This window comes from Pseudopodoces humilis, chromosome 3, assembly GCF_049639895.1.
Source record: "Pseudopodoces humilis isolate 2021_Gansu_Grassland_sample_001 chromosome 3, ASM4963989v1, whole genome shotgun sequence".
NCBI classification, from domain to species: Eukaryota; Metazoa; Chordata; class Aves; order Passeriformes; family Paridae; genus Pseudopodoces; species Pseudopodoces humilis.
In genome coordinates, this window is record NC_142202.1 from 88,205,056 (window position 1) to 88,232,505 (window position 27,450).

The 27,450-nt window shown below is 39.0% G+C and overlaps 1 long non-coding RNA gene across 1 annotated transcript; it reads left to right on the forward strand.

Annotated features, from left to right (window-relative positions):
* The first annotated feature begins 3,629 nt into the window (after nucleotides 1–3,629).
* On the forward strand, nucleotides 3,630–27,179 carry LOC148184696 (uncharacterized). The gene is made up of 3 exons (XR_015772093.1): nucleotides 3,630–3,751; nucleotides 6,438–6,543; nucleotides 27,094–27,179. It is a non-coding gene; the product is annotated as an uncharacterized LOC148184696 (long non-coding RNA).
* The last annotated feature ends 271 nt before the right edge of the window (nucleotides 27,180–27,450 follow it).

Sequence of the window (27,450 nt, forward strand, 5' to 3'; positions counted from 1 at the left end):
ACTTTGAGCTTGGAAAAATGGAACAAACCAGTAAAATCAGTTTATGGAGGATAAAAGCTACAATTTAAAAAAAAATCATCTATTTCAAAAATCACAGTAGGCAGATATTGAACATTAATAGATACTCATGTATCAAAGCAGAGAAAGAATCATTTCAAACTTTAGGCTAAGGAGAATTCTTCTTGAGGAAATTTTGCATGGTGACTTTTGGCATTTTTGGCAAAATTAAACAGCAACAGGGTAAGCCAAATCTGTTTCTGTAATCAAGAAAGAAAAGAGATTCATGTTCTGCCATTTGTCTTCCATTTTCCATAGACTTTTTTACATCATACCTCTCCTGACAGACATGAAAAAAGAATTATAGGACTTCAAAATTTGTGTGTGCATTACACCACAGTCAGGATATATGTGGTCTAGGGGAACTCATTCTGTATCATTTCTAGAGTGCATTTCCCTTGTACTTTGACATCTGCTTCAGGGCTGTAAATGGAAAGAAATAAAACCTTACTAAAATTGTGCAGAAATACCCAAGACTGTAGCACTATAATCAGCAAAGAAGGTGCAGAATCATAGAATGGTTAGGGTTAGAAGGGACCTTGAAAAATCACCTAGTTCCAACCCTTCTTCAGTGACATCTTTAACCAGACTAGGTTGCTCAGAGCCCCATCCATATTCAGCTTTGTCAAAGGTGCGTGGATGGAAGGATGCCAAGCTTTTTGGAAAACTCCACAGGTTTCAGCTGCAGTTAAAGGAATGAGAAGGGGTGCTTCTTCAGCAGGAAGCATTCTCATTTCTCCTGCACTGCCAGTGCAGAGTTCTTTCCCTGGCTTCATAACATAGCCTCTGTGAGAGAGCAGAGAAGATAGCTCTTCCTGAAGCTCTCTGAAGTGACCCAGATCAAGGCAAGCATAAATACAATCAAAATTAAGTTTTGGAGGGTCCTTGCATGTAACACCAAGAAGAATAATCATAACTTGAGAACGGGCTGAATGGCAGGTCCCTGAGGGCTGTAATCAGTGGCACAGGGTCTAGCTGGGTGCAATTCTGTGCCACATGCTTTAGGATGACCCTTAGGACCAGGTGATCCACAATGGTTCCTTCCGACCTGACCCATTCTGTGATTTTGGCTTCATTCTGAAATCAACTACTGTTTAAGATGGGTAAATGAGATTTAAAAAGCAACATTTTGCAACCTACAAGACTTGTTAAAATTTATCTACATACTGAACTATATGAGATTTTGGACTGTACAATAAACACCACAGACAAAGAAACAAGTTAAGGTACAGCACAAGTATAGCAAGAACTGGCTAATAAAACCCCAGCCTCTTGATTTCTACTTTCTGTGTACACTCACAGCTGTATAGTCATAGTGAGCTTACAAGCAAGAATAGCATGAAAGAAATGGAGATTTAATCACATTCATTTGAAAATGGAAGTATTTTATTTAGCACTGAAACTATTGCCAGCCAAATGCAGATGAGTTTACTTTATCATTAGATATGAATGTTGCTATGTGACTAAACAAAATATTTCAGATATCATTGTTGTCAGAACTTTCAAGAACAAGAATTTATTCTCACTATATAAAGTAAAATGAAATATGATCTGTTTCAATGGAAATACCTGAACATTTTTCCATGGCATGTTATCTCTGAAAAATGGGAAATATATGTGAGTTAAACAGGAAATAATTGCTCCAGATATACTGAATTTCACATTGCATAATCTGTACATTGTTAATCTTTCAAGAAGTATTAACCCAGTATTAACATTAACCCTCTTGTGCTAAACATAAATAACACCAGAGAACTAGAACAGTTATGAATATATCAATTTTTAAATGTATGAAAAAATTTTACTACACAAAATGAAACATGAATTCAAGAAATATATAATTTAAGCATAAATTAAGAATACTTAATGCTGTTATTTGGACAAAGTAATAAAAAATGCCAATTGTCTACATTGTAAAATGGAGGGACATTAATAAAAAAACATTGCTAAATTGTGATTTAGAGATGTGAAGAACGATAATATCTAGAAAAAGACGTGTGAAAGACAGTGATACTGGGCTAGATATTAAGAGCCTTCAACTTAGATTTTTCATATTTAGATGCATATAGATGCTCATGGCCCCATTATCATCAATGGAACTCTAATCAACACAGTTGGAGTCGAAAGAGTAATTTAGTTCACCTCAAAACAAATATTAAGTCTATGACCTTATTAGCAAATAAAACAGTTCCATAGCTTAAATACCTGTAAAAGTTTAATTTAGGTGTTTGATGTCATAATGCGGTCACGTCCTTTTTCTCCTCAGCTTTGTGGGAAATTTATGGAGAGAACTACTTTTAAGAACTTAGAGAAAATTATTTAAACCCCCCTAATTTCAGTCAACGCTGGGTTTTCATTCACTCATACATAAAAGCAGAAATGTCTTTGTCTAACTGGTCTAACAAGGATCATCTGTGGTTTATGTCAATGGGAAAGGATATGGTTGTTGATTCCTCACTACTTCTCTTGCTTTGTTACCTACTGGTGATATCAAATGGGTTTTTGGACTGCTGCTCAATACCATTTCAAAACCAAACATTATTTCAGGATGATTCTACCGTTTCAGAATTTAATTTCTCTTTTCATATTTCTTAGACAATGGGTTGCCCATTGTATGTTTCCTCATTTGAGGCATCTCTAAGCTTACAGTCTGCCTTGCTTTTTGAACAGGAATGATATACACAACACGATGTTATATTTATTGCCATTCTTCTGTTATCAGACAACAGACCTTCTGATCTTGGCAAAAGCACATTCCTCAGTCACTCTCAGTTTGGTTGCTGTCAGTTTTGCTTTTTGCCATCAACACAAGACTTTCTTTTAGTTCTTGCTTTATTGTTTCTTACAGAAACATAGAATAGTTTCAGTTTGAAGAGACCTTTCAAGGCCATCTACTCCAACCCCCCTGCAGGGACTTTTTAAACTAGGTCAGGTTGCTCAGAGCCTTGTCCAATCTGCCCTTGAACACTTCCAGGGATGGGGGAAGTATTCAAGAACAGATTAGATGGGGCTCTGAATGCTGTGTTGCCGACTTCTCTGGGCAACACAGTTAGTTAGTCAACATAGTTTGCTAGTCAGGGAAAAGGCTCTCAAACTGCTGTATTAGAATAGATATAAAAGCAAAAGCTCTTTCTCAGATTATACTTTGCAAGAAGTGGTAACAAAAATTGATCTTGTGTTCTATTAACACAAGGCAGTCTGTTTTTTCCATCTGGTGAAATTTGAATATGAATTTATAAAATTCACAGGTTTGAGAACATAGGGTTTATTTGATTTTAGACGTAGATATGAAGTTTAATGATAAGAGCAGTTATGCTTTATCGTGCAGAACCAGATTATCTGGTAGAGCAGATTAGGACCCATTCAATATGTACTTGCAAGGTCAGGTCATGAATGGTCACTGCTTGCACTGGAAGAATAATCTATTATGATTTTGTGCTAGTTTATCTTGTGTATTTCATGCAATAATTCTTGTTTTGTGTCTAAGTCTGTCTCAGTCAAAAACAACACACTAATCTTCTATTCACTTCCCACTGCAACATCCAGCACTTCTCTTTTATGCTTTTTGCTTCAGAGCTCAGCTGCTGCCCCAGAAATAGCTTGCCCTGGAACCAGGTGTAGCAACTGCTTCTATCTGACTTCCCACCTGGGCTGGAGTGAGAGCATAAACACTGCACTGGAAGGACTTTTGCATGTAAGTACTGATGTGTGCCCAGCCTCTGAATCATTTCTGAGCTCAGTGGGACACTAAGAGCATGGAAATTGTGCAGTCCAGTCCTACTGGCTGGCTGGGGCATGCTAACTTCATCACCACCTGTGTTAGTCCCACCCTCATTCCACTCAATTTTCAAGTTTTTAAAGAGAAAAATGTGTGTTAGTTATGCTGTAATGATTGTGAATTGATGCAGTTTTAAATGAGGATGGTGACATTCCCATGTATCACATGCTCAAGAAGAGTGACTGCTAGAAATTTTTTACCTGAGCCTCTGTTAGGTATTGGAGAATTAGTTTCATTTCCTGCCATGCTCTGCTGTGAGATCAGGAGTGTCTTTCTCCTTGGTATCCTGGAGTACCTAAGGCCATGGTGAACCCTAGAACAGCAAGGGAGGCAAGTGGCCTGGTAAGAACATGACAACACTCATTTGCTTAATCCAAGAGAAGACCAGATTCATTTGTCTAATAGTGCATCAAAACATGATACTACAAGGACAGACAAGTACCCAGGCATGAAATAGCATAATCTGGAATATAGTGTCACTGGAAGAGCAAAGCTTTGCAAAGTGTGCATACCATGCATTACTATGATTGGTAACAGGTTTCTTTCTGCTAGATGTCCTTCTGCAAGGAGGAGGTTATTATTTCCTGGAGATTAACTGATTCTTCTTGGGGAGAAAAATTTGAAGAGAGGATAGGATAGGTCAGGTGGAAGAGAGTGATGATTTGTTTGAACAAGCTTCGTGCCTGCACATGAAGGAAAGGCTGTGTTCAATCTGTGAAATCAGTCATTGATTGCCTGTAATGTGACAGGGACATTGATATATGCGATATATGTGGTCTTTGTACAGACAGGCCACAGTTCCAGAAACAAAATGGATTCTGGGCAGGACTTCATAGTGATAGCTTCATAATTATATCTCTTAAGGCACAATGGATTTTAAATCCAACCCGCAAGATGTCCCTGTTTGCAGAACACCCAGAGCCCAGTTGTGTGCCCATAAAATGGAAAACAGTTAGAAGCTAAAGCACATACAGTTTGATATCCTTGCATACTCACGGAGGAGAAATGAGTACTGCCCACCTGGGCTAGCTGTAGAGCTCTCTATGGACTCTAGAGTTAATTTTCCTTGGTTTCAGCTGTAGCAAATAGCCTTACACATTAGGGGATGGTTGTGTGCTCTTCAGAAAAGCCATTAAAAATTCCAGAAACAAGGTCACCATCCCCAAAAAGGATGAAGGCATTTTCATATAATCTGGAAGATTCTGTTGGGTTTGCTGCAAACCTTTAAAATGCCCTTTCTTTCCTCATGTCATGGAGTGTTCGTGGTAGTCCTTCAAAGAAAGTGTGAGGCAAACAGCCAAAGTCAGTAACAGCTTCAAACATTCATTTAATCCTCCTCTGCGCTCGGGGTTTTAGACTTAAGAGCACTGAGTTAGTAGCCTGAATACAGCTTTAATATCTCACAGGGGATGCAGATAAAAGGAATCAGTCTAAGTGTGTAATTCCATTAGACTGGCCCTGTAACTCAGAGCATATGCTATTCAGGTCTCAAGGAACTGTTGTGGTATGCCTGATCCCGTAGTCACTAGGCAAAGAACTTGTTAAGAGAAAGATGTTTAGGTGAGGTTTCAGCATCTGAAAGAGACCAAAGTGCAGTTATATCTTGCTTTATTTACTATCTGCTCAGGATATAAGGTTACATTTATCAGAAAGCATTTATTAGCAGTTTATCAAAATGTTTGGTATAGAAGTATTTAATGTCTAATAAGGTCTGACATTTCCAACGTGTTGTGATTGCAAAAAACTCAGTGTTAAAAACCTAACAGGAAAAATAATGGAAGGATGGTTGCCTTACTCCTTTGCTTAGGGACTGGAAACAGTGGTTGCAAAGAGTTTGAATAAGTAATTACTACATAGCAAAGACAATAAAGTGTAGCCAAAGTACAAGCAGAAACACTTCCATGGTATTTGCAAGATTAAATGGTTTATTTGTGTGCCTCTCAAGGCGTAGAAGACACAGAAGAAATACAAAACTGATGAACAGCTTATTCCAGACTAATGGGGAAGGTTCAAGACAGAAGTATGATGGAAAGTGATGTGTTCATATCCTATGTGTTCATATCCTTAGAGAGAATAACAAATAGGATTGAAACATGTTACTTCCTATTTTATAGATGTAACAGCCTACCAAAAATGCGCAAAACAAAATTAACCCCTTTTGCAGATGCACTTCAGTTCTAAGTAACAAGTAAAAGCAAAACTAGAAAAAACAACTGAATTAAGAAAATATGTTCAAAACATTTAGTGGTACGCTGGCCTTGCAACTTTGTGCAAAGTAAGCAGTTATCTCCTGAGAGGGCAGAAATGGATAGCTGGAGTGAAAACAATCCATTTCTTTGAGTGCCAAAATGTTAAGTGCCATTTGAGTCAATCTAAACCTCAGAAATCTATCAATGTGCAAACACTACAAATGAAAACATTATTTTCACTCATTTGTTTGCTTTTGTTGTGAGAAAGCTGTAATTTTAAAAGATTTAATTTGTAGTCTGTCTGATTGTGTGGCAGGCTATTGAATTTAAGTATCATTAGGTTAGAATTTGCCCTGCTGAACTGGTAAATGCAGTCATTTATAGACAATGAGCTGCTTGCTGCTGTCTTTCAGATGCTGATCACCATGAAATCTAACCCCCATGCCATGTCTGTGCAAGCAGTTCCTGCCATTCTCCCACTGATGCCTATTCTTCTGGACCTCAGATTTCATTTGAGCAGTAAGTAAGGATTTGACATTGTTGACAAATTTACAGCTATCTGGTGCCTGAATTACAATGACACTGTGCAGTAAGCACAAACTGGCAGAAAGAATCTCAGTCACATTTCAGACTATCTGGAATTTAACAGTCATCAAGAGATTGTCTCTTCCCAATATATTTAGCAACAAAAACTAGCTAAACTATTATTAAAAATCCTTATTTGTTCTATTCTGATGGAACCTTGTAGGTATGGATTTGTCAGTGTTGAAACCATCTAAACTTGGTCCAACTAAAATCCTTTCTGTGTCTGTATCTGGTTTATTATCTGTGTTATCTGAACAGCTAGTGATGGTTTCTGCAGAGCACAGTACACCTCAGAATCCACATGTCCTGCAGTCTGCCTGTCTTCCAAGCACGACTAGTTAACAACATTGATGAAAAACTATTATATGCCACAAAATAATTATCATATTTAAATTTCTCATAATAGTCAAGGAGGAAGCACACTCTAATGAAAATGATGCAGAAAATAAGAGTTACATAGCTTAGAAAAAAATAAGTTGTTTGTTATTAGCAAGAAGTCTCAGTAGTACTGTCTTTTCTGAACTAGTAATGTGGCCTTACCTTGAGTATTGTGTGCAGTTTTGGTTGCTGCAATATAGAAAAGATGTTAAACTCTTAGAGAGTATCCAAAGGTGTTGACCACTGACAGGACCCAAGGGAATGGCTTGAAGTTGTGTCAGGAAAGATTTAAGTCAGACACTAGAAAAAGATTATTCACTCAGAGTGTGGTTGGACACTGGAACAGGCTCCCCAGGGAAGTGATTACAGCACCAAGCTCGACAGAGTTACAGAAATGTTTGGACAATGCTCTCAGGCACACTGTGTGACTCTTGGGGATGGTGCTCTGCAGGGCCAGGAGTTGGACTCAGTGATCCTTGTGGGTCTCTTCTATCCAATATTCTGTGATTCTGTTCTATGATTGGTTTTCAACAGTTTCTAAATCCTTCACTGTATTTAGGAGGCATCTTATAAACTAAGCATTAGTACTAAAGATGTGAAAGAATCTCTGCTTCTTTTACATTTTCCTGCCTACCCTATTGCCTTCCTTTCATTCAACATTCCCTTGCTAATCAACAGCACAATGCTTTCCTATCTGTTAGGAAAATACATGTGAAAAGAATAGGCAAAACTCCAGCCTCATCGCTGAAAGTCATGAAGTCTACTAACATGGGCTCCATTTTATTCCCTCCACTAATACCTCTCTTATCACTTGCTATGCTCTAGATTGGAGCTCTTCCTTGGAAAGGAGAAATGGTCTGAAATTTTCATTCCCTACACTACTTAAAATTAGACAAGGGTCTGAAAACTGGTTAGGTGCAGGGAATAATCCTGAATAGTATCAATAGTTTTTGGAAAATTACTCTTCTGTTACATTTTTGAGGGTTTACAGAAGCTCATCCTAGGAACTTGTGTACAAGATTGCCAGCACCAGACTTACACACAAGGCTGTCAGAGCAGGCCTTGTGATGCACCCCAATCCATGTGTCTTCATCCATGAAGAGGGCTGAAGTATACTGAACTAATGGGCTTTTCATTCAGAGTTTTATTTGTGAGTATGGTTTTTGGATGGAATAATCTCATTTCTGGGTATCAGACTTACCCTATCATACAAATCAGCATCAAATGACAAAAGCTTCTACTCACTGCCAGAGTTGAGACAACAGCAATTTCATCACTAGTTTGCAACCACTATCCAATCACTATCCAGCCACTAATAGAAAGTCTAACCATTACTTTTTTTAAAAAAATATGCTCATTTTAGAATATGAGTGAAGTTCATACTTTCAACAAAAAATGAGTTGAATTCTTGTGTTGAAGTATAAGAACAACTTTGTTAGGTCTGTCTAGCTTACTGATCTGTCTCTGATAGTGGCTACTAGTAGATATTTTGAGGAAGACAAGGACATAATTATTTTTTCCCATAGTTATAATTTTCACCAGAATGAAGCTTTGGGATTTTCAGAATGGAGATCTTGCGTTAATTCATCCATTAATTTTGTCTAATTGCGTTTTGAGCTTATGTATATTTCTGGCATCCACAGCATCCTATAGCAATGAGTATTACAGTTTTATTATTTGCCACATGAAACAGATACTTCCTTTTGTTCTGAACCAGTTGCCTGGTAATTTCATTGTGTTCCACCTTGTCTTTATGTTATGGGAAACAATCAATAGTTTTTTCCTATTCACCCTCTCTATGCCTTTAACAGTTTCTGTATACTTCTCTCTAGTTTCATAATTTTTTTTCTTTCATAATTCTCACCAATTTCCCCATTTTTTCCCCTATAAATCTTAGTTTATTTAATTACAAATCTCCAATTATTTTCTGATTTTACTGCGTCTCTTTGGGGTAGGATCATGGTACCTTGTTTACATTTGATTCTTTACTGGTTTCATAATAGTTCTTGATATTCTATTTTCGGCTTTGGTAATTTCTTAACATTGAAAATATGTTTTCAGAGAACTTTACGTAAGATCTGCTTCCAGGATCACCTTCCTCATGGTCATTTGAAGTCTAGTATTTATAAGTTTTAATTTGTCACCTTATGATTTGTTCCTCTTCACAATGATAGGTATGGATTTGCTTTCATGAATGATGAATTTTATTTGACCCTCTATCACGCATATACGGGGGCATATAAGACTATTCTGCAGCTTGTCCTTGTCATTTCCATGCTGATTCTTCTCATTTTGTTCCATCTTGAGGCTTTTTTCCTTCACTTTTTATTTTTTAACCAGGTCATTTAAGAATATGTTTAATATCATGTCTAAACACAGATACCTGAGGGACTATCCTGGCACCTTCCTTCTTTGTGAAAAATCTGCCATTTCTTTCTAGTATTAGTTGATCTTTGACCAGTTACCATGAGAGTAATTTCCTTCTTCCTCTCTTGACACTGAACTTTTTTAAAAGAGCCTCTGTGACAGAATATTTTCAAAAGCTTCTTAAAAATCTAAATTCATTGAGGAGATTAAATACTGATTCATTGAGATAATTATTGTTCATGATAATAGAAATAATTTATAGTTCTAGATTGAGGGTAGAATTCAGCCATGCTTACACTTCTAAAAAGTCCTAACTTGTCACCAGCCAGACTCTATCATGAAGAAAAGCTCTATCATGGAAACTCAATCATGAGAAACTCTATCATGAAGAAAAGCTCAAGGAAGTTTTGAGTATCTCCAAGAAATGTGTTCAGCTGATCACCTGTCTGTGGTTCAGTGGGCTAAGCAACCCTGTAGGTGATTAATATGGGAGGATGAAAGATGGGAAATGTATTTTCTAAAATCATGATTCAGATAGGAATTGTCTAGAGATTTACAGTAACTGCCAATTTAGAGGACTTGGCTGTCACTGTAACTAACTGTGCAAAAACAGCATGCTTAATTCACACCAGGAAAAAATTTTGGAAACCTGTAAGTATTCACATATATTGTTCTCTCAGAAAAGCATCCAGAAGTTTTTACAGTGGAATATTTTCTAACCCAATTACATGCATAAGCAGCTCAGCAGTTCAGTCTGCAATAGTTTGAAACTAAAACTGAGTAACTTTTGCCCTTGTACTTGTTACTGATATTTTTGGAGTATATAAGCTGACTTTAGCAATACCTGTTTTCTTAAATATCATCTGACATCCATGACTGCTGGCCTGGACTCTGTAGAGCTATGCCTTTGACCTCCTTATATTTATTTCTGGGACCAGTAAATCCCAAGATTTAAACTACACTTTATCCTCCTCCTGCCACAAGTAACTATAACACAGCCTAAGGTATTAAGGATCCAAAAGTCTTAATTTGCCTGGATTTTTCCTCCTGCTGTGAGAAGCAGTGCTGTAAGCTCCCTGCCCTTCAGTCAGGTACAGATGCTATGGATGGATCAGACCCACTTAGCCTGTGGATGATTTGTGGGAATAAGGCCAACACATATAGGAGCACAAGAGCAGAAAGTAAGTAAAGGTCCCAACAAAAACAGTCAGAATTTTTCCTTTACAGATTTCAGGGAATTAATTTTTATTAGCTATTTTGTTCCTATTCTTTATAATAATTGTTATCTTTTAAGTTATTGTAGGGCTGATGCTACACTATGTCTAAAAGATGTGCAAATCCCAGGAAAGGATAATTCCTATCTGTTCTGTTGCAGTCTGCTTTCAGGCAACTGTGGACAGTGGTATAAGCAACAAATTATTCTACTCATGCTTTTTCTGGAAACAAAGCATTTGGAGAATGAAAGCAGACCATTTCACTGGGCTGTGAAGATGGAAGACAATAGAGAACTTTACCCCATAGAGTAATAATCAGGTTGTGTGCTGGGAGAAGGGTGACCTGAATTTTGAAGTGCTTCTGTGATGAATGTTGATATTAGAGCATTATAGGTAATATATGGAAAACACCTCTGGAAAAGTGTCAGTGCTTAGAGCTCTGGTTGCTCTCTTGTTTGCCCAAAAGAGTGTTTAAGCCTACTTTGTTATATTCCCTCATGGGTTTGTGTTTTGTGACCAAATGACTATGTTCTTCTGTGTACAATGACAACTAGAGCAAAAATGATGGAAACTACCCTTTTTATCAAGTTAGCCCATTGTTTGGTGCTTAAGGTACAATCCAAAATTATTTGTGTTTAAATTTCCTCAAGTAGTGGAGGGTGCTGAGGTTGTACCTCTACCTTGCTAAAAGAAATGTGGCATCAAATTGATGTTCATGCATAAAATTTAAAGGGTAGATTTGTGTCCTCAGTTTTCATTTATTTTAAATATAAGGCTCACTGCCTAGTTTTTAAAAATGTGGCTTTAAAAACAAGCCATCCATGGGTAGGCCTTAGCTTTTTGTCTCTAGGGATAGATTAACTTAACTGCTGAGGTAAGAAAGGAATCAAATCTCCAAAAAAGAGACCCGACTGCCTTTTTTTTAAAAAGAACAAGTGGTTCCTTTTGGCTGACCTTATAGAACTGCTTTTTAGCATACATTGGGGTTGGGGGTGATTTAATTTTCTCTACTTCTACATTTTTCTATAGACTATTCACAAATTAAAGGTATCTAGTAGAGCAAATATTTACCGGGGTGATCAGATACTTAAACAGGACACTTATGTTTATCTTCTGAAAATGTTAAAGGTTTGTGACAAATATATATTTCCTTCCCCAAGTTTACAGATATGTAGCATTTGAGAGTATCTCAGAGATATCTGTGATCCCAGTTTATCTCAGAAGAGCAGGGTATTTCCTGTAAAACTCACATTCCTTGGAAATAGCAGACCTTTATACATTTTTCATTATTGCAAGACACTACCACAGCCAGTCAGCAGTGGGGACATTGAGTAATGCCAGGTCAGATCCTAGGGCAATCAAGAAACTATTTTTGTTTTAAGTGCAGTGCCAGGAATTCTTATTACTAGAAAATGTTTGATAGAAAAGAAACAAAACAATAATTGTGTGAGTTGAATTTTACACTGAGCTGTGTAAAAGCTGAGCTGTGAACTGTGTAACACAGTGTTCCAGAAATACCACTGAAGATAAACATCCAAAGAGGGTTTCTGACAACTAGGTATGATTCTCAACTGAAGAATTAAACCAAAATGATGCAGGTTCATTTTGCTGCCTTTTAACATACAATTTGACTTCCTTTGTCTTTCCTTCTCCATTTTCCCCCACAACATACTGTATTTAATGTGCTGTATTTATTATAGTGCCTTGTGCTAAGTTTAAAGAACATCTGCTGAGGTAAAAAATGGCTTTCTGTTTTATACTTCCACAGCACCAGCAGCATAGAACTTAACTGAAACATCTATACAGGATAGATAATAATAGTTTAATACATGGCAAGATAAGAAATTATGTACAGTGTTGATATATATATCTAGTACTAAGATATGGAATAGACATTTAGAAGGTCTTCAAGACAGATGAAATGTAATATCAGATACAACTTTCTCTTATCAAACTTGTAAGATGTTTTTGATAACACTGATACTGGTATAGCCCTGGGATTGAATTTTTTTACTTGTAGGAAAGCTGCAATAAAGAGTGACTTGTAGTAAGTGTTGCTGCTGCTTCATCATGAGACATGTCAGGGCCCTGAGAGCATGAATTGACTTTAATGGCTCTGATGAGCCTTCCCTGGGACCCTCAACCTTTTTCCCAGGGACCCCTGCCATTTATTTCTCCTGAGCCTGAGCTGTGGAGTAGCCATGCCTGTGTCCTGGATGCACCTTAGACCTCTGCTGTAGGTGGCTGGTGTCCTGGATGGACCCGCAGACGCCTGTCTGAGCCTGTCCTTTGCTCCTGGCTGAGCCCCCTGGGTGGTCCCTGGGGCTGGTACACCTCGTGCTGTCTGTGGCTGTTGAGGATCCCTGCTCCCACAGGGCTGTGTCCTACTGATGGGGTGCTCCCTGTGCTGGGGCCATCCCGGGCTCCCAGCTCACCTCTCTGTGTTGGCTGTGTCTCATTGCACCTGAACATCGGTTTTGTGTCTGTTTGTAGCTGGGATGGGTAATTTCAAGGGGAAATTTTTGCCAGAATCGAAAAAAAGACAAATAAATAAATAAATAAATAAATAAATAAATAAATTAGTCCTGCAGAGATGATAGTCTTTTGATAGTTAAAAATAAAAAAAATAAAAAAATAGTGGGCATGTTTTATTCACAGAATGCTTAAATGCCACTTTTTATTGACTAATTCTTTGCTTTGCATAATCTAATACTGTCATGTTGAAACGTTAGATGAAAAAAAAAGAAAATAAATTTCCATCTGAAAGGAAAAATAGTAATAAAAAGTGTAATAAATGAGCCAAGCAGTGTTCTGCAGAGCTTGGTGTATGCTGCCCAGGGATGTGGCTATGGCAGAAGCATTTATAAGCAGTTCAGTATTCAGGTCTGGATGATAATGAAAGCTGCTTTAAAGTAATTTCTTTGACCACAAGAAACAGTGGTGTTTCTTCAGCACTGTTTTGCTTTTCTCTAATCCTTTTCTGCATCAGTAACTGTGGCTGCTCTGCTCTGCCATAAACCCTGGAGTGCACCGTGCCTGATGGGTCATGTGTGTGCAGGTGACTTAGAAAGTGATAACCCCAACTTTGCACCACCATTTAATTCCTGGAAGTTCCTTGTACCATGTACTGTCACAGCCCATGAATATGACCACATGTGGTCCCATTTGCTTTAATAAACCAAGAAAAAATATTTAGAAAACTTACAGCAATGAGAGATGATTGTTTAAGAGGAAAAAAAAAAGAGTTTTCTTTACTGAAAGGTACTCAAAACACATTCCAATACAAATCTTTTGCCTGTGGAAAACTCAGACTCTTTGGATAAGGAAGATAAATTACATGAAAGGCATAAATCAGGCTGTGGGAAAATACCTCTTCTGAAGCTCTTAATAGCCCCAAATGTGATATTTACTTCTCTATGACTTGGCTGCCAAAACACTTTTGCATTAAATTTCTAATCTACTTTCAGACAAAACTGACAAGATAGCCCATAACAGAGGTGATACCAGCCCAAACACCTTTGCCTGAAGTCAAGGGGATTGCTCACAGGTTTCACCAGCAGCCTCCTACAGACTGACTGACAGACACACAGACAGACCACCAGCCTGGGACTGCCAATGTTTTCAACTATCTAACAAAAGATCACTGCTGTCTAATTTGTTAGATTTGTAATGTTGCCTTTTCACTGTGGCGTACTTTGTGATCTAAACTACAATATGTATGTTTCAGATGTGGTGTAACATAGTGGAATACAAATGTACTTTCCTGTGATCCCTAGCAAATTAGGTGGTGATGAGTAATCTGTGCTTTCAGACTCTCACTAAGAACAGTTCTGAATTTACAGTTTAACAGATGTTTCAAGCAGAAAAAATCTACATCAAAGTAGAATCTTAAACAATAGTTATCTTGAAATTTGATTGAAGTAAATTTTAACTGCCAGTTGCTCATCCTCCAGATTTCTCAATATCACATCTCTGGTGAAATGTATGAACCTGACTCCTAATTTAAGATGGCTAGATGGAGAATGAATATTTTTACCTCCTTTTTCCTTATTTGTATATGAATACTTGATATGTATAAATACATATCAAATGCTTTTACACACAAAACTAGAATATTTGCTTGTCTTTATTGTGTTCCACTCACGTTTATAATGAATAAAATATCAGGACAGATATCAAATCTTCCCTACATTTCACCAATGAAAATTTAATCTGATTTATCTCCTACGGCAGGATTTGGATAGACTGGGTCAATGTACCAGGATGAACAGTATGAGGTACAATAAGACCAAGTGCTGGGTTCTGCACTTGTGTCAAAACAACCCCAGGCAGCACTACAGACTGGGGACAGAGTGGCTGGAAGGCTGCCCAGCAGAAAAGCCATGGGGGTGCTGGTCAACAGCACCTGAAACATGATCCAGTGTGTGCCCAGGTGGCCAAAAAGGCCACTGACATCTATCAGTAATAGAGTGGCCAGCAGGACCAGAGAAAAGATTGTCCCTCTGTTCTTGGCCCCAGCATTGGTGAGGTCACACCTCAAGTGCTGTATCCAGTTCTGGGCCTCTCACTGCAAGGAAGACACTGAGGGCCTGGCGTGTGTCCAGAGAAAAGCAAAGGAGCACAAGTCCTATGAGAAGCAACTGAGGGAGCTGGGGTTGTTTAGCTTGGAGGAAAGGAGGCTCAGCAGAGACCTTTCTGTTCTCTACAACTGCCTGAGAGGAGGTTGTAGCCAGGTGGGGGGCAGCCTCTTCTCCCAGGCAGCCAGCGACAGGACGATAGAAAATGGACCCAAGCTCTGCCAGGGGACTTCAGGTTGGCCATCAGGAAGAATTTCTTCATTGAGGGTTGTCTTAGGTTACAGCGTAAGGTGTACCCAAAAGTATGTGTTCTATCACCATCTTCATAAGCTGTTAAAACCAGGTGTGGCAGTGTTCTTTATCTCTCCCATGACCCATCCTCCCTCCAGAGGAATATCTTCTGTTAATGGGCCACTGAGGCTCACTGCATGACTGATAAAATTACATCATCCCATTGTGAGATGCTCCACCCAGGGGGAGGAGCCAAGCATTCCTACCTCAGATTCTATCTGAGACTTCAAACACCACAAGCGGCATTTCTTCACTGAATTCCCAGAGGACAAGAGCTCCATAACCCCCACTGGACCTTTAGAAGATCAAACCCTTCTACAGGATCATTGCTTCAACAAAACTACATCTGTCACTCCAGGAGGACTGCAGTCACCACTTAATTGGACTGCTACCAACACCCTGACCAACAGGGTGTCAGGTTGTGTTCTGACTTGATCAGTGTTTCTGTATTATTGCATTTATTTTAATTTTCCTACTAAATTGTATTTCTCACTTGGGATCTCCCACTGCTTTTCTTTCAAACTGGTACAAGGGTGACCACAAATGTTGGAACAGACTACCCAGGGAGGCAGACACCATGGGGTGCTCAAGAAATACCTGGACAAAACACTTAGTGCGGTGTTTGAGTTGAAAAGGTGATTCTTGACCAAAGGTCAGACTTGATGATCTTGGTGGTCTTTTCCAACTTTAATGATTCTATAATTTTAAGATTTTATGATTTCTTAAAAATTCTTCCTTCAGTTAAGTTACATTAACACTTTATGTTGATAGAAGGTATCATACAACAATTTCATTTGCAGTCCTACAGATGTCAAAGATGGAATGCCCATATTACCATGGGCAGGTAATATTTGTGATGATGGAGTAGTATTATTTTTAATATAGACTATACTATAGAATACAATAGAAGTTGAAAGTGAATTACACAGACAAAAAGAATTCTGAAAGTTAGCTGACCCTTAGGCAGCTAATTCTTGTAAGGGATAATCTTTGACTTGGCTTTTGGGTTTCTTTGACATTTCACATAGAAAGGAAATATCTCACCAGAGCTAAGTAAGTCAGATGACATTCCTACAAGATGCCATTCACCTTCCTGGCAAGGTCAGCAACCTATACAAACAAAGCTTCCAAAAATAAGCTACAAAATTCTAATCAATCAACAGAGCAGGCAAATTTTTTCTAAGTTTTTTTCCTTGTAGTCTAATTGAGAATTGATTGGTGTTTGAGACTATTTTCCAGTGGACAGAAAAGACCACTCTTGATTTGTTGCCACATCATACTGTTGCTAAATATCTTAGATGGGAGGTTGTTACTTTGCCACTATTGTAGACTCATCACTGAGGAGCCAAGCTCTGCCAATTTTCCATTGTGTTTGTTATGTGAGCCAGAGTTGCTTTTACCTCTGAAGAAAAGTTGGTTTTCCTAAGAACTAAAAACTATTTTCAGCAAGATGGCCCAGCCTAGTCATCTGTACTACACTTTGTTCTGAGGGGACTCATTGCAGGCAGGTTCTTCGCCTTGGAGCTTCCCAGCCCTGAGCTGGATTTGAATACCTGCCTTTGTTCAACAGCTAGGGAGTTAAAGCACTTGCCCAAGAAATGCAAGACCTTGGACATCACCTTTGTTCTGGGAGATGATGAAACCACATCTTCCTTGTCTTACAGTCTGGGGAAGCACCAGGCTGGCAGATGATCAACAGTGCAGCTGAAGCTGGATAACTGCACCAAAAAGACTGCAAAAAATTAATGGACCCAGGTAGACAAAAACTCATGTAAAATAAGACAATGTGTATTCCCAATGCTGTTTGTGCTTTCTATCCCATGTCCCTTAAATGGGTATTGCAGAGCTCAGATTAGGAACTAGGAATACACTGTCTCAAAAAGGCTGCAGACATATGTGCCCTTGTGTTTGCTCTCCCAGGCCACTGCACACTGTAAGGCACCAAATGTGGGCAGACTTGGCATAGAAAAGGCCTGAGGGTCCTGTGTATGTCCTGTCTGTAATACTTCTTGCAGGTGAGGGAATCTCAGTAGCACGAGAGGTCACTTCTGGTCCAGGCACGTTCAGCCCCAAAATCCAGATTATAGGTGGGTGGCATGGATTTTGGCTACCCTGACTCTAGTGTGCTTGAATTTGTCCATGAGCTGTTGTATTTCACAAACTATCTGGCATAGTGTTGGACAACACTGAAGGTCATGGGGAAAATGTTATGAAAATAGATGTTAATAATGCAGTTTATTACAGATATTGGCCTATTAAATTGAAGGACATTAAGTAGTGAAATTAATTATTAAGAAAAACAGACAATTCCAGGCATTCTCTTGGGAAGAAATGTGTGTTGTGCTCAGCCACAAGCTCAGTAGGGGTGAAATAGGATCCATTTAACGCAGTTTGAAATGTAAAAGCACTCACTTGAACACATTGTATGAACTGTATGTCCTGACACTGTGTTCGAAAATAAATATTGCAGAGATGTACAAGAAACACACAAACAACTTTATCCCCTGTGGGAATATTCAGCACCTTTTGTGTAAAGAACTAGTTTTATCACCTCAGAAAATTCTTCTAAAGCTAGTCACAGTTGTACTGATATTGTGTTTGTCCTCATTAGCAAGCTAAGAGATGCTTCTCCTTAGCATTCAGAACCAACTCCAACACTTCTGTGAATAGATAATAATGAAGAGAAGATGTGAGAAAGAAGCTTTCCATCCTTTAAGAGATAGTTTAGATAGGAAGAGATTAATAGCTGTCACTGCAGAATCTGAACCAAGAATCAGTCTTCAAAACCTTCCCATGTGATAATGATACAAAGAAGTCAAAACCAGTTTATAATAAAATAAAACAATCTCAGAATCCTCAATTATGTATTTTTTTTATAGGTTTGGCTTTTTGTTTGTCAAAAATAAATGATATTTATACAACTGCATGTGCTGAAGCAATTCTGCATAAATGGTGATTTTTTTGAATCCTCCCTAATAACTGGAAAATTCTGTCTGATTTCCACTACTTTAACAAAGTGGTAAATATTTAAAAAATAATTAAGCCCCAAGATTTATGCAAATAAATTAACAGTTAATGGAGAGGAAGTCTGTTAATTGAAGTCTGTAACAGGAATGTATACTTTATTAGAATGTTCATGAAAAAGGAGCCTGAAGCTTGGAACGAAAAACTTCATTTGGGCAGCACAGTTTGTGAAAAACAATATTTCCTGTGCCTTGTCTGGCCAAAGCCAAACAAGTCCAAGGCATAGATTTATAAGGAAAACAGGTTTTATCACCTTCAATGTTCAGAAATATAATATTTTACTTAGTAAATAATTTATTCCTTCATTTTTTTACAACCTGATGTGACTCTGCTTTTGTCTGGGTTGGGGAGCAAAAATTCAGTAACACTATGAGAAAGGCCGGGACATTTCTGAGCCAGTCTAAAGCAGAAAGTCTGGGCAGTCACATGAAAATAAATTTGTGATGCAATTTGTAGTCCAGCAATTAAATCAAACAGGTTTTGATAATATGTCCATTATAGTATGTTTTGCTCTGGTCTTTCTCTGGGTTGTTTTTAGATTACTGTTACCTTAATATAAAATATATTAATCTTAATTATCTAGTCTAAAACTTTTCACAGTCCATGATGCATCATTTACAATGAAAGCCCCCATTGCTGGGACTTCAGCTTCTTACAGCTCTGATTGAGGAAAAGCCTTTTCCTGATTGCTAAATCAGAATCTCTGCAAACTGTGCAAGTATGTGTGAGAGTGCAAGGACACTGTACAGATGTGCGTATACATTTAGGCTTCATGAAGCAAAATCTATTAAGCTACTTACAAATGCTTTAGTCCAAGGACGTTGACATCACTGAAGCTGAGCCACAAGATTGATCAAAATGTTGTTTATGACTGTGTCAGTATTGTGCATGTACAGCTGAGTCAAAAATTATTTTTTTCTTTTCTCTGTTTTTCTATGATGTACAATAAATCAAATTTTCTAAATGGTTTCAGCAAACAAATGGTATCCTCAGTAGCTACCATTTAAGCTTGAGAATTTTTTCAGTGGGATTTCCTAAAAGGCTTCACAGGAAAAAAGGTTCATTGTTTGAAACCAAATTCAACTTTTGGTTAAGACTGATCAAAATAGTTTATACAGATTTTAATAAGCTTTTTGCTCACACTGTGTATTATTTGGCTTAGTGATCACAGCTGAAAAGCATGATTTTAATAAAGAAGTTGAATAAGCAGATTAAAGTAAGTCACAGGGCCTGTCTCATTCCAATAGTAAACAAAGTAAACTACTTTAATTAAGGCAAGATAGGAAATAGCATGTGTTTTATCATTGTTTGCTTTGCTTATTCCTTTCCATTCATATTTAAAATAGCCAGCATATCACAGATGATAAGAGAGATTACTTTTTATTAAGCAGCTGATCTCCTTGATATGTTTTTTTTTGCAATTTCTTCTGATGAAGTGAGACAAGCTGTTGCTGTAAACTAACTCTAATCAAAATCCCTCAAACACCTAGGAATCAATAATTTGTTTACAAGACCCTATCAGGAATGACTGAGCTAATTACTTTGAGTACACCACTTGTGCAAGGACAAATCCACGCTCCTGTAAATGCCTATGCTAACTACAGGTTGATTTTATTGACTCAAGTATTCAGCATTAGGGGAAAGAAGTGGTAGGAAAGAGACTGGTTAATACCAGTACCGCAGGTGATGTGTGCAATGAGGCACATAAGCATAGGCTTGGAACTGGGAGGGAATTTTGCTCAGGGTGTAGTGGCCACACACTGCAAAGGATTTTGGAGGTTTTCTGGCTTTGCTAAAATCATGCGCGTGTATTTACACAATCACATTCCTGCAAGAGCTGAAAGGAAGGTGCTTGGTGACCTTGTCTGCTCTTTGTCCTGCTGCTGTGGCCTCCAGGATGCTGCTCTTTCTGAGCTGCCTTTGCTAATTGGAATCCACCAACGTGTGAAAGATGGGAGAGCATTAGCTGTGGACACATGATTACTTTGATATTAATCAAGCAATCATACCTTCCAACCAAACACCAATGCCAGACTGCTGGGGAAGGGACAGCCAATCTCACTGGGCAATTTATATGTAAAGGAACTCTACTGCTTTTCTTGTAGCATTTTAAGCTTCAGAGTATTTCCCTAATGAAGGATTTCAAAACGTGACCCTTGGCCAGGGATCTGGTTCTGTCACTAATGCTGCAGCTCAAAATGTTTGAAAGTGAGTGACCATGCCCCATCACTGGAAGTGTTCAAAGCCAGACTGGATGGGGCTTCCATTAACCTGGTCCAGTGGAAGTTGTCCGTGCCCATGGCAGGGCACATGGAACTACATGGCCCTTAGGGTGTCTTCCAATCCAAAGTATTCTGTGATTCACAGAACCTAGAGTTCTCAGAGCCTTCATACAGAGCAAACACCAGGTCCCAGTGAAGTAAGTTCTATTAAATTGAATCTCGTCATTACAACAACATTTATGGAGAGACAGTGTTGCATTGTAACACATTAATTATTATTTATTTTTTTAAAGTGTTTTTCCAGATGAATGACTAATCTCGGAGGCCCGCGGGCCGCCGGGGATGCAGGTATCCACGGTTACCTTCGTTGCCTAGCGACACCTCCTTACGTTGCTGAGCGAGCGCCTGCTCTTGCCGCTCCTGCTCGGTGCAGCCCCAGCCTGCTGCCACCCCAGGCCGGCTCCCTCGACATAGGAGAAGTTGCTCTGCAGTCCAGATTAGAATTAGAGTTGGTGGTTTTATATGAAAAAAAAAAGAAAGAGAGAGAGGGCCAGAGAAAGACTTTAGTCTCTCTAACAGCAACAAAAAACCAGTTGTGGCTCCAGGCAGGATCTGAGTCAGTGTGTTGATGTAAATCCTCAGTTGTGCTGTAAGACACAACTTTGCACAAAAGTTCATTTAGGGCAGGATTTAAGGGTATTGATTCATTTCTCAGCCAGACCTAGACCAAGTACTAATAAACTACGGTTTGGCTCCTTTACCGGGTGAAATGAAGCATAGCTTCATTAAAACAAAAAAGGTAGTATTTATGTCATTTCAGAAACAGAAGATGCATTTATCTTATAAATGAGATTTAAAAATACAGTTATGAAAAGGCTATGAGTCAGATTCTCCCAATTATGTCAATTTAAGCTGAGTTAATTGCAAATTTGGAACAATAAATTTTACTGGACCTGGTTATGAAGGTCTTCTCAAATGCTGCTGGTTTATGCATGCCATGACTCACCAGCATCCAGTCATGGTATACAGAGGTCTGCAATTGATGTCACAGCCTTGGGCTCTGCTTTTCAGAGCATTTTCTCAGAACAATGACTTGCAAGTACTTTTCACCTGAGCACTCAGGATGGTATTTGTGGTCTAGCTGGATTGCTTACACAAACAAGAGAACAAATTGCTTATGTAAGTCAGGCACTTCTGGTGCAGTCTTGTCTGTAAATAGGGATGCCCTTGTCTTCCTCCTCAGCCTCCCCCGCTGCAGCACTCAACTGCCTTGCTGTAGAAACAGATAAAAGAAAAACTTTTCTGAGCTTACAGTCCTGAGTTTGCCCTTCCAAGCAGTGTTCTGCTGAACAAGAGCTCCTTTAGGAGGTTGCTTTCTGGAGTATTGATCTGTTTTTGGCCTCTGGTACATTCAGGGGTGCAGTCTAATTAATGTGCTTTTGCAGTAAATCCTTGAAAGCACCATTGTTTTCTGATTAATTCCTGCTCATGACTTCCTTGAGGTAAGTGCCATGGGAGGTGTCTCTTACTCTAAATCTACCAGACCAATAAATTCAGTCATCTGTATTGCTAGATCATTAACTTGCCCCTGGTTTGGGCTGGATCAGCTCAGACTCCTCCCAGCAGTTCTGGGGCACTGCTTGGGAGTTAGTTCAGTACAGACACCATTCCCTCTAGGCAGTTTGAAAGCAATCTACAATGCTTTGGAGACAAAGAGCAGTCACTAGTGCTCATATTCTGGATATTTTGTTCTACACAGTTTCAGTATAAAAAAAGTTCTGGGCATGTCTAATCTTCTGTGAAGTAGTGTAGTGCTTTAACTGGTTTATTACATCATTTACCTGCCACCTCTTCAGCAGGTTCGGCCTGATCATGTTTGCAGAAATACAGACAAGTACAGGATTCTCATTGTGCTACGTTTACCGAGATCCACTCAGGAAAACGGAAACCTGCAAGAAATGCATTTGGAGTGCAGATGGTAGTGGTTAGGATGCAGGTGTTTTTCAACCAATGTCACGGGGAATAAGAAAGTTTCAGTGTGTTTTCCCATGTTTATGGATATGCTAGGCTAGAAAGTACCACATGGATTCCCTGAATGATGCTCATCTATGTTTATCTGTCAATTCTAGTGTTGTAATTGGATTGTTAGCAATAGGGCTAGGGCTTGTGAAGCATGTAGCAATTAGGGTTATAATTCAATAGTCCTAAGAAGCTCTACAGTTTATTGAGTAAGGATAGCCATGGTCTTAGCAAAGCAAGGGGCCGATGCTGCCAAGTATGACGCTGGTGTCCTTGTACAGTCAGAAAAGAAGGGACTTCTTGCTCATTTGGAATGTTCTTCAGAATCTTTGTAATAAGTGCATTTCTCCTTTATTTCTATGCCTTTCTCAGAGTGCATTGAAATTTTCATTGGTATTATTTTTATTTTGCATTGTAAGTACAACTCGCAACTAAGCTCAAATTACACCCTTCCTTTCTTTTAATCTGTATATCCTATCTCTTAGGCTTATCATTAAAGTTGTAACTTTCCTTACTACATCTTCTTCTTTGTAAAACACTTCCTGACTGAATGTAATTTGTTTTTCTGTATTAATTTAGGCTAATAATTCCCCTTGCCTCATTTGCAGCCCATATAATGATGCAACTTCCCCTTGTTTTGTTCCCAGATAAGTATTGCCACAGTACTTTTATAAAATGATGTAGGACTCTGTTTACAAAAGAGTGCTTCTGTGGTATCTTACTGCTTTCACAGGAAGCTTAACAGCTTGCAGAACAGTAAGTGGCAAATGTTTAATGCAACATTATGCCAACTTGAGGACAAACTGTTCCTCTCAGGAATGTTTTCAGGCTTAAATGAGAGGAAAATCCCCCTTGCAGAATGTGAATTCTTGGAGGCGGCAGGGAGTGACTGCCACTTCTTTGCCTTGCCAGCAGCTCTAATTCTCAAGCACCTTCCAAGGCTTTTTTAGATCAGCTGTAGTGTACGCTTAGCAGCAAGTAGTGATAAAGCTGTGACTAGCTTTTCTGTGGAGCAAAGATTCTTCTTTCATGGAGGAGGCAATAAGTCTTCCAGTCTGTCTCAGACAGAAAACGTTGGCTTTTGCACACAGATGCTGGAAAGGTGCTGAGGGGAGAGACATGAGGGCATGGCAAAGCTATCACTATGAGTAAGCAAAGACTAACAGTGTAGTTGCAAAAACTGTGAGACAGAACAATTCCAGTTTAAACAGTGATGAGTCAGACTGAAATATGTGGAAGTTCAGGCTTGGATGCAAGTCATCCATTGAGAAGATAAGTGGATATTACTGAACTAAAAGTAGTTTGACTAAAGAGTGAAAGGAGTTGTATTTCACAGAATTAGGTTGGAAAAGACCTCCAAGATCGTGGCATCCAAACTTTGGTCAAACACCACCTTATCAACTAGGCTTTGGCACTGAGTACCATGTCCAGTTATTTTGTGAACACCTCCAGAGATGTTCACTCCACCATCACCTCCCTGGCCAGCCCATTCCATTGTTTAACAACCCCTTCCATGAAACAATTCCTCTTGATGTCCAGTCTGAACCTCCCCTGATGGAGTTTGAGGCCTTTTCCTCTTATCCTGTCACTGGTTGCCTGAGAGATGGGACCAACCCCTAGCTAGCTACAACTTCCTTTCAGGGAGTGGTAGAGAGCTATATGGTCACCCTTGAGCCTCCTTTTTTTCAGGCTGAACACCCCCAGCTCCCTCAGCTGCTCCTCACAGGACTCGTGCCCCAGACCCTTCCCCAGCTCCGCTGCCCTTCCCTGGACTCGCTCCAGCCCCTCAGTGTCTTTCTCACAGTGAGGGGCCCAGAACTGGACACAGCACTCCAGGTGTGGCCTCAGCAGTGCCCAGTACAGGGGGACAATCACTGGTCCTGGTCCTGCTGGCCACACTACTGCTGACACAGGGCAGGATGCCACTGCCTTCCTGGCCACCTGGGCACACGCTGGCTCATGTTCAGCTGCTGTTGACCAGCACCCCTGGGTCCTTTTCCACTGGGCCCCTTTCCAAGCACTTTGTCCCCAGACTGTAGTGCTGCCTGGGGTTATTGTAGCCAAAGTGTAGGACCTGGCACTTATTGAACCTCATACTGTTGGCCTCAGCCCATCTATCCATCTTGCCCAGATTTAATATATTTTAATAGATTTTAACATTCTCTGTGTTAATCCTCCCAAGAAATAAACCAGCAAGTGGTCTCTGCCCATCATCACTATTTTTAATCTCTAGACCTCAACTTCAAGTCAAAATATTCCACTGGATTTCTTTGGGTCCTGGATCCTGGATTCTTTGAAGGAGGGAATTGTGTGGTCATTATCTACAAGTAATCCAGGATTTCCAGGTGGGTGCCTGGGCTGATGGATCCAGGATTTCCCAATGGGTGGTATACTGAAATCTGAAGTCACAGAAAATGTGTTGTATGCTTTCTACTTTATAGCTAGTCTTTAGGGTAAGGCACCACTTTGGGTGCCCTAAAGATGACAGGGTACTGAACAGATGCTGTGAATTTACTGTAGGGAAGGTAGATAGATCTGCAACTCATGTCTCCTAAAGTCCCAACAGAGCCTGATGACTTTCTAAATTTCAGACCTGGATGTCCCAGTCCTCCACCCCAGAAATACAGTCTAATAAGGGGGGAAGAGAGGAAAAGAATTAAAACCCTGTCAGACAAAATCTGTCTTCTTATAAAGAAATGCCATTCTTCACTTTAGTATAAGATGTTTCTAGTAAATCATGGGAAACATCATTTGTCCAGGAAGTTTTCTACAAGACAAAGGGAAATAACACCTAGATTACAAGGCATCTGAAGATATAGTTAGAATTCATTACGTAGTAAACCTTTATATCATGATGAAGGGAATTGTCATGTTTCATTGTTTTTCATGAAAAAAAATTTCAAATGAACATCCATATTTTAGAGAACTTGTGTTTGTTGAAAAGCTGTTTAAACAAAATTTCTCTCTCATATGTGTGCATAGGCTTCAGCTATGTCTGATCAAGGGGGAAGAAGCATTTCCTCTGAGGACCCACAGCACAGTCTGGGGTGCTGCTGGTGTGGAGAGGGACCACATTCAGGACCAGGCACCTGGGTTGCCTTCAGGTGGAGGCTGGGAGGAGCTGAGGTGTTCCCAGGTTTCATCTGGCTAAAGATTTAGATAGGGTCAGCATGTGCTTTCAGACCTGCTCACTGGAATGTGTTCCGCAGCTTAATCAGCCGGAAAGCACCACTTGGTGACTTGGCCATGACCTGCAAACTTCGTAGGCAAATTACCTTTGCAAACCACCAGCAGATTTTCTAAAGAAGGTACATTGACCAGAGACAGGCCAAGAAGATTAATTTACATGACAATAAAAACATGTAGAAACAGGTAGTTCAGTGCTCCAAAATTTTTGCCTTTCCAAAGAACTCAATATATTTGGGAGTGGGTGGGGGAGGAGGAGAGGGGTGTTGCCATAAAAAAGAACTATTTTTCAGCACTAATTTTAAATTCTATCTTCAAAACTGACAGGAAAAATTGTTAGGCAAGTGAATTTCAGAGGGTCAGTATAAGAAGAAGTTGTAGATTTTTTCAAAAATTATTTTAGCTATTTTAGTTTTCCAAGCACATAGAAGCAAAGTACTTCTATGAATTCCTGTGGGGAAGAAGGCACTAACTAGAAGATCCTCTTTTATACCCCTGAAACGTGGCTTGGAGGCATGGAGTTTGGCAAGCTTTTGAGGAATTATTTGGAAAGTCCAAAATATACTTTAAATCATGTGGAAATTCTTTACATGGAAATCCTTTACATGAAAATTCTTTACATGGAAATTAGTAGAGAAAAGGGAAATAGAATGAATGATTAAATGTTTGCTTTATAGGTAGGAGAATGTACTGATCAATGTAAAGAAGACACTATTTTGTGACATATGGTCCATTTTTTCATGGGAATTTCAACCAAAATTAATAGGGTTTATTTAAGATGATTAAGTTATGCCTGTGTTGAGGGATAGGAAACATCATAAGAAGGATACATGATGTGGTTTGTATTTCCCCTTACATCCTTGACAGCAGTCAGTCTGTATTTATAAAAAGGAGACTACACTAGAAAATTTTTAAAAAAATGGATTCAAGGCCTTGATTATGAGAAAGCAAAGATTAAAGTGACAGTAGCTTTGATTACAGTGCTATGCTTCTGTAAATTAAGTCTGAAGCTTCATTAGGCACAAAAAAGATGGAGGCATTTTCATAATGTTTTTTAAGCTAACAATATGATTTATTCTCATAGATAATTAATTAAAAAAATTCTTTCTTTATGGCAGTTTTGCAATGGCTGCAACAACTTGTGCAACAAAATGTGGACAAGCATGTTAGTAATTTTTTTTTTCCCTTTGGTATCTTCTACAACAGGATTCCATTCCTGAGCCCTAGATTCACTTTCACATGACATTAAAACTTCAAAGCAGGACTGCAGGAAACAACAATTTTCTGAAGGCAGCAAAGGTCAGTAAGTTTTTGTGCTCTGCTGGTTTTTCCTCAGCTTTATTAGAAAGACTTGAATTTCACCTCCTGGCACACAGCTATTTCCTATATAATTCCTAAAATTACCATAAGTATGTGTGTTACAAAAGTATTTTTTATGACAGTTTACTGCAATATCACATACACCTTTATGATGATCATGGAAAAATAGTTAATTTGTGTTATAGTATTATAGTAGATAGCAGATATTTTGTTGCCCTTCAAACATAAAAGTCATTACAGTAA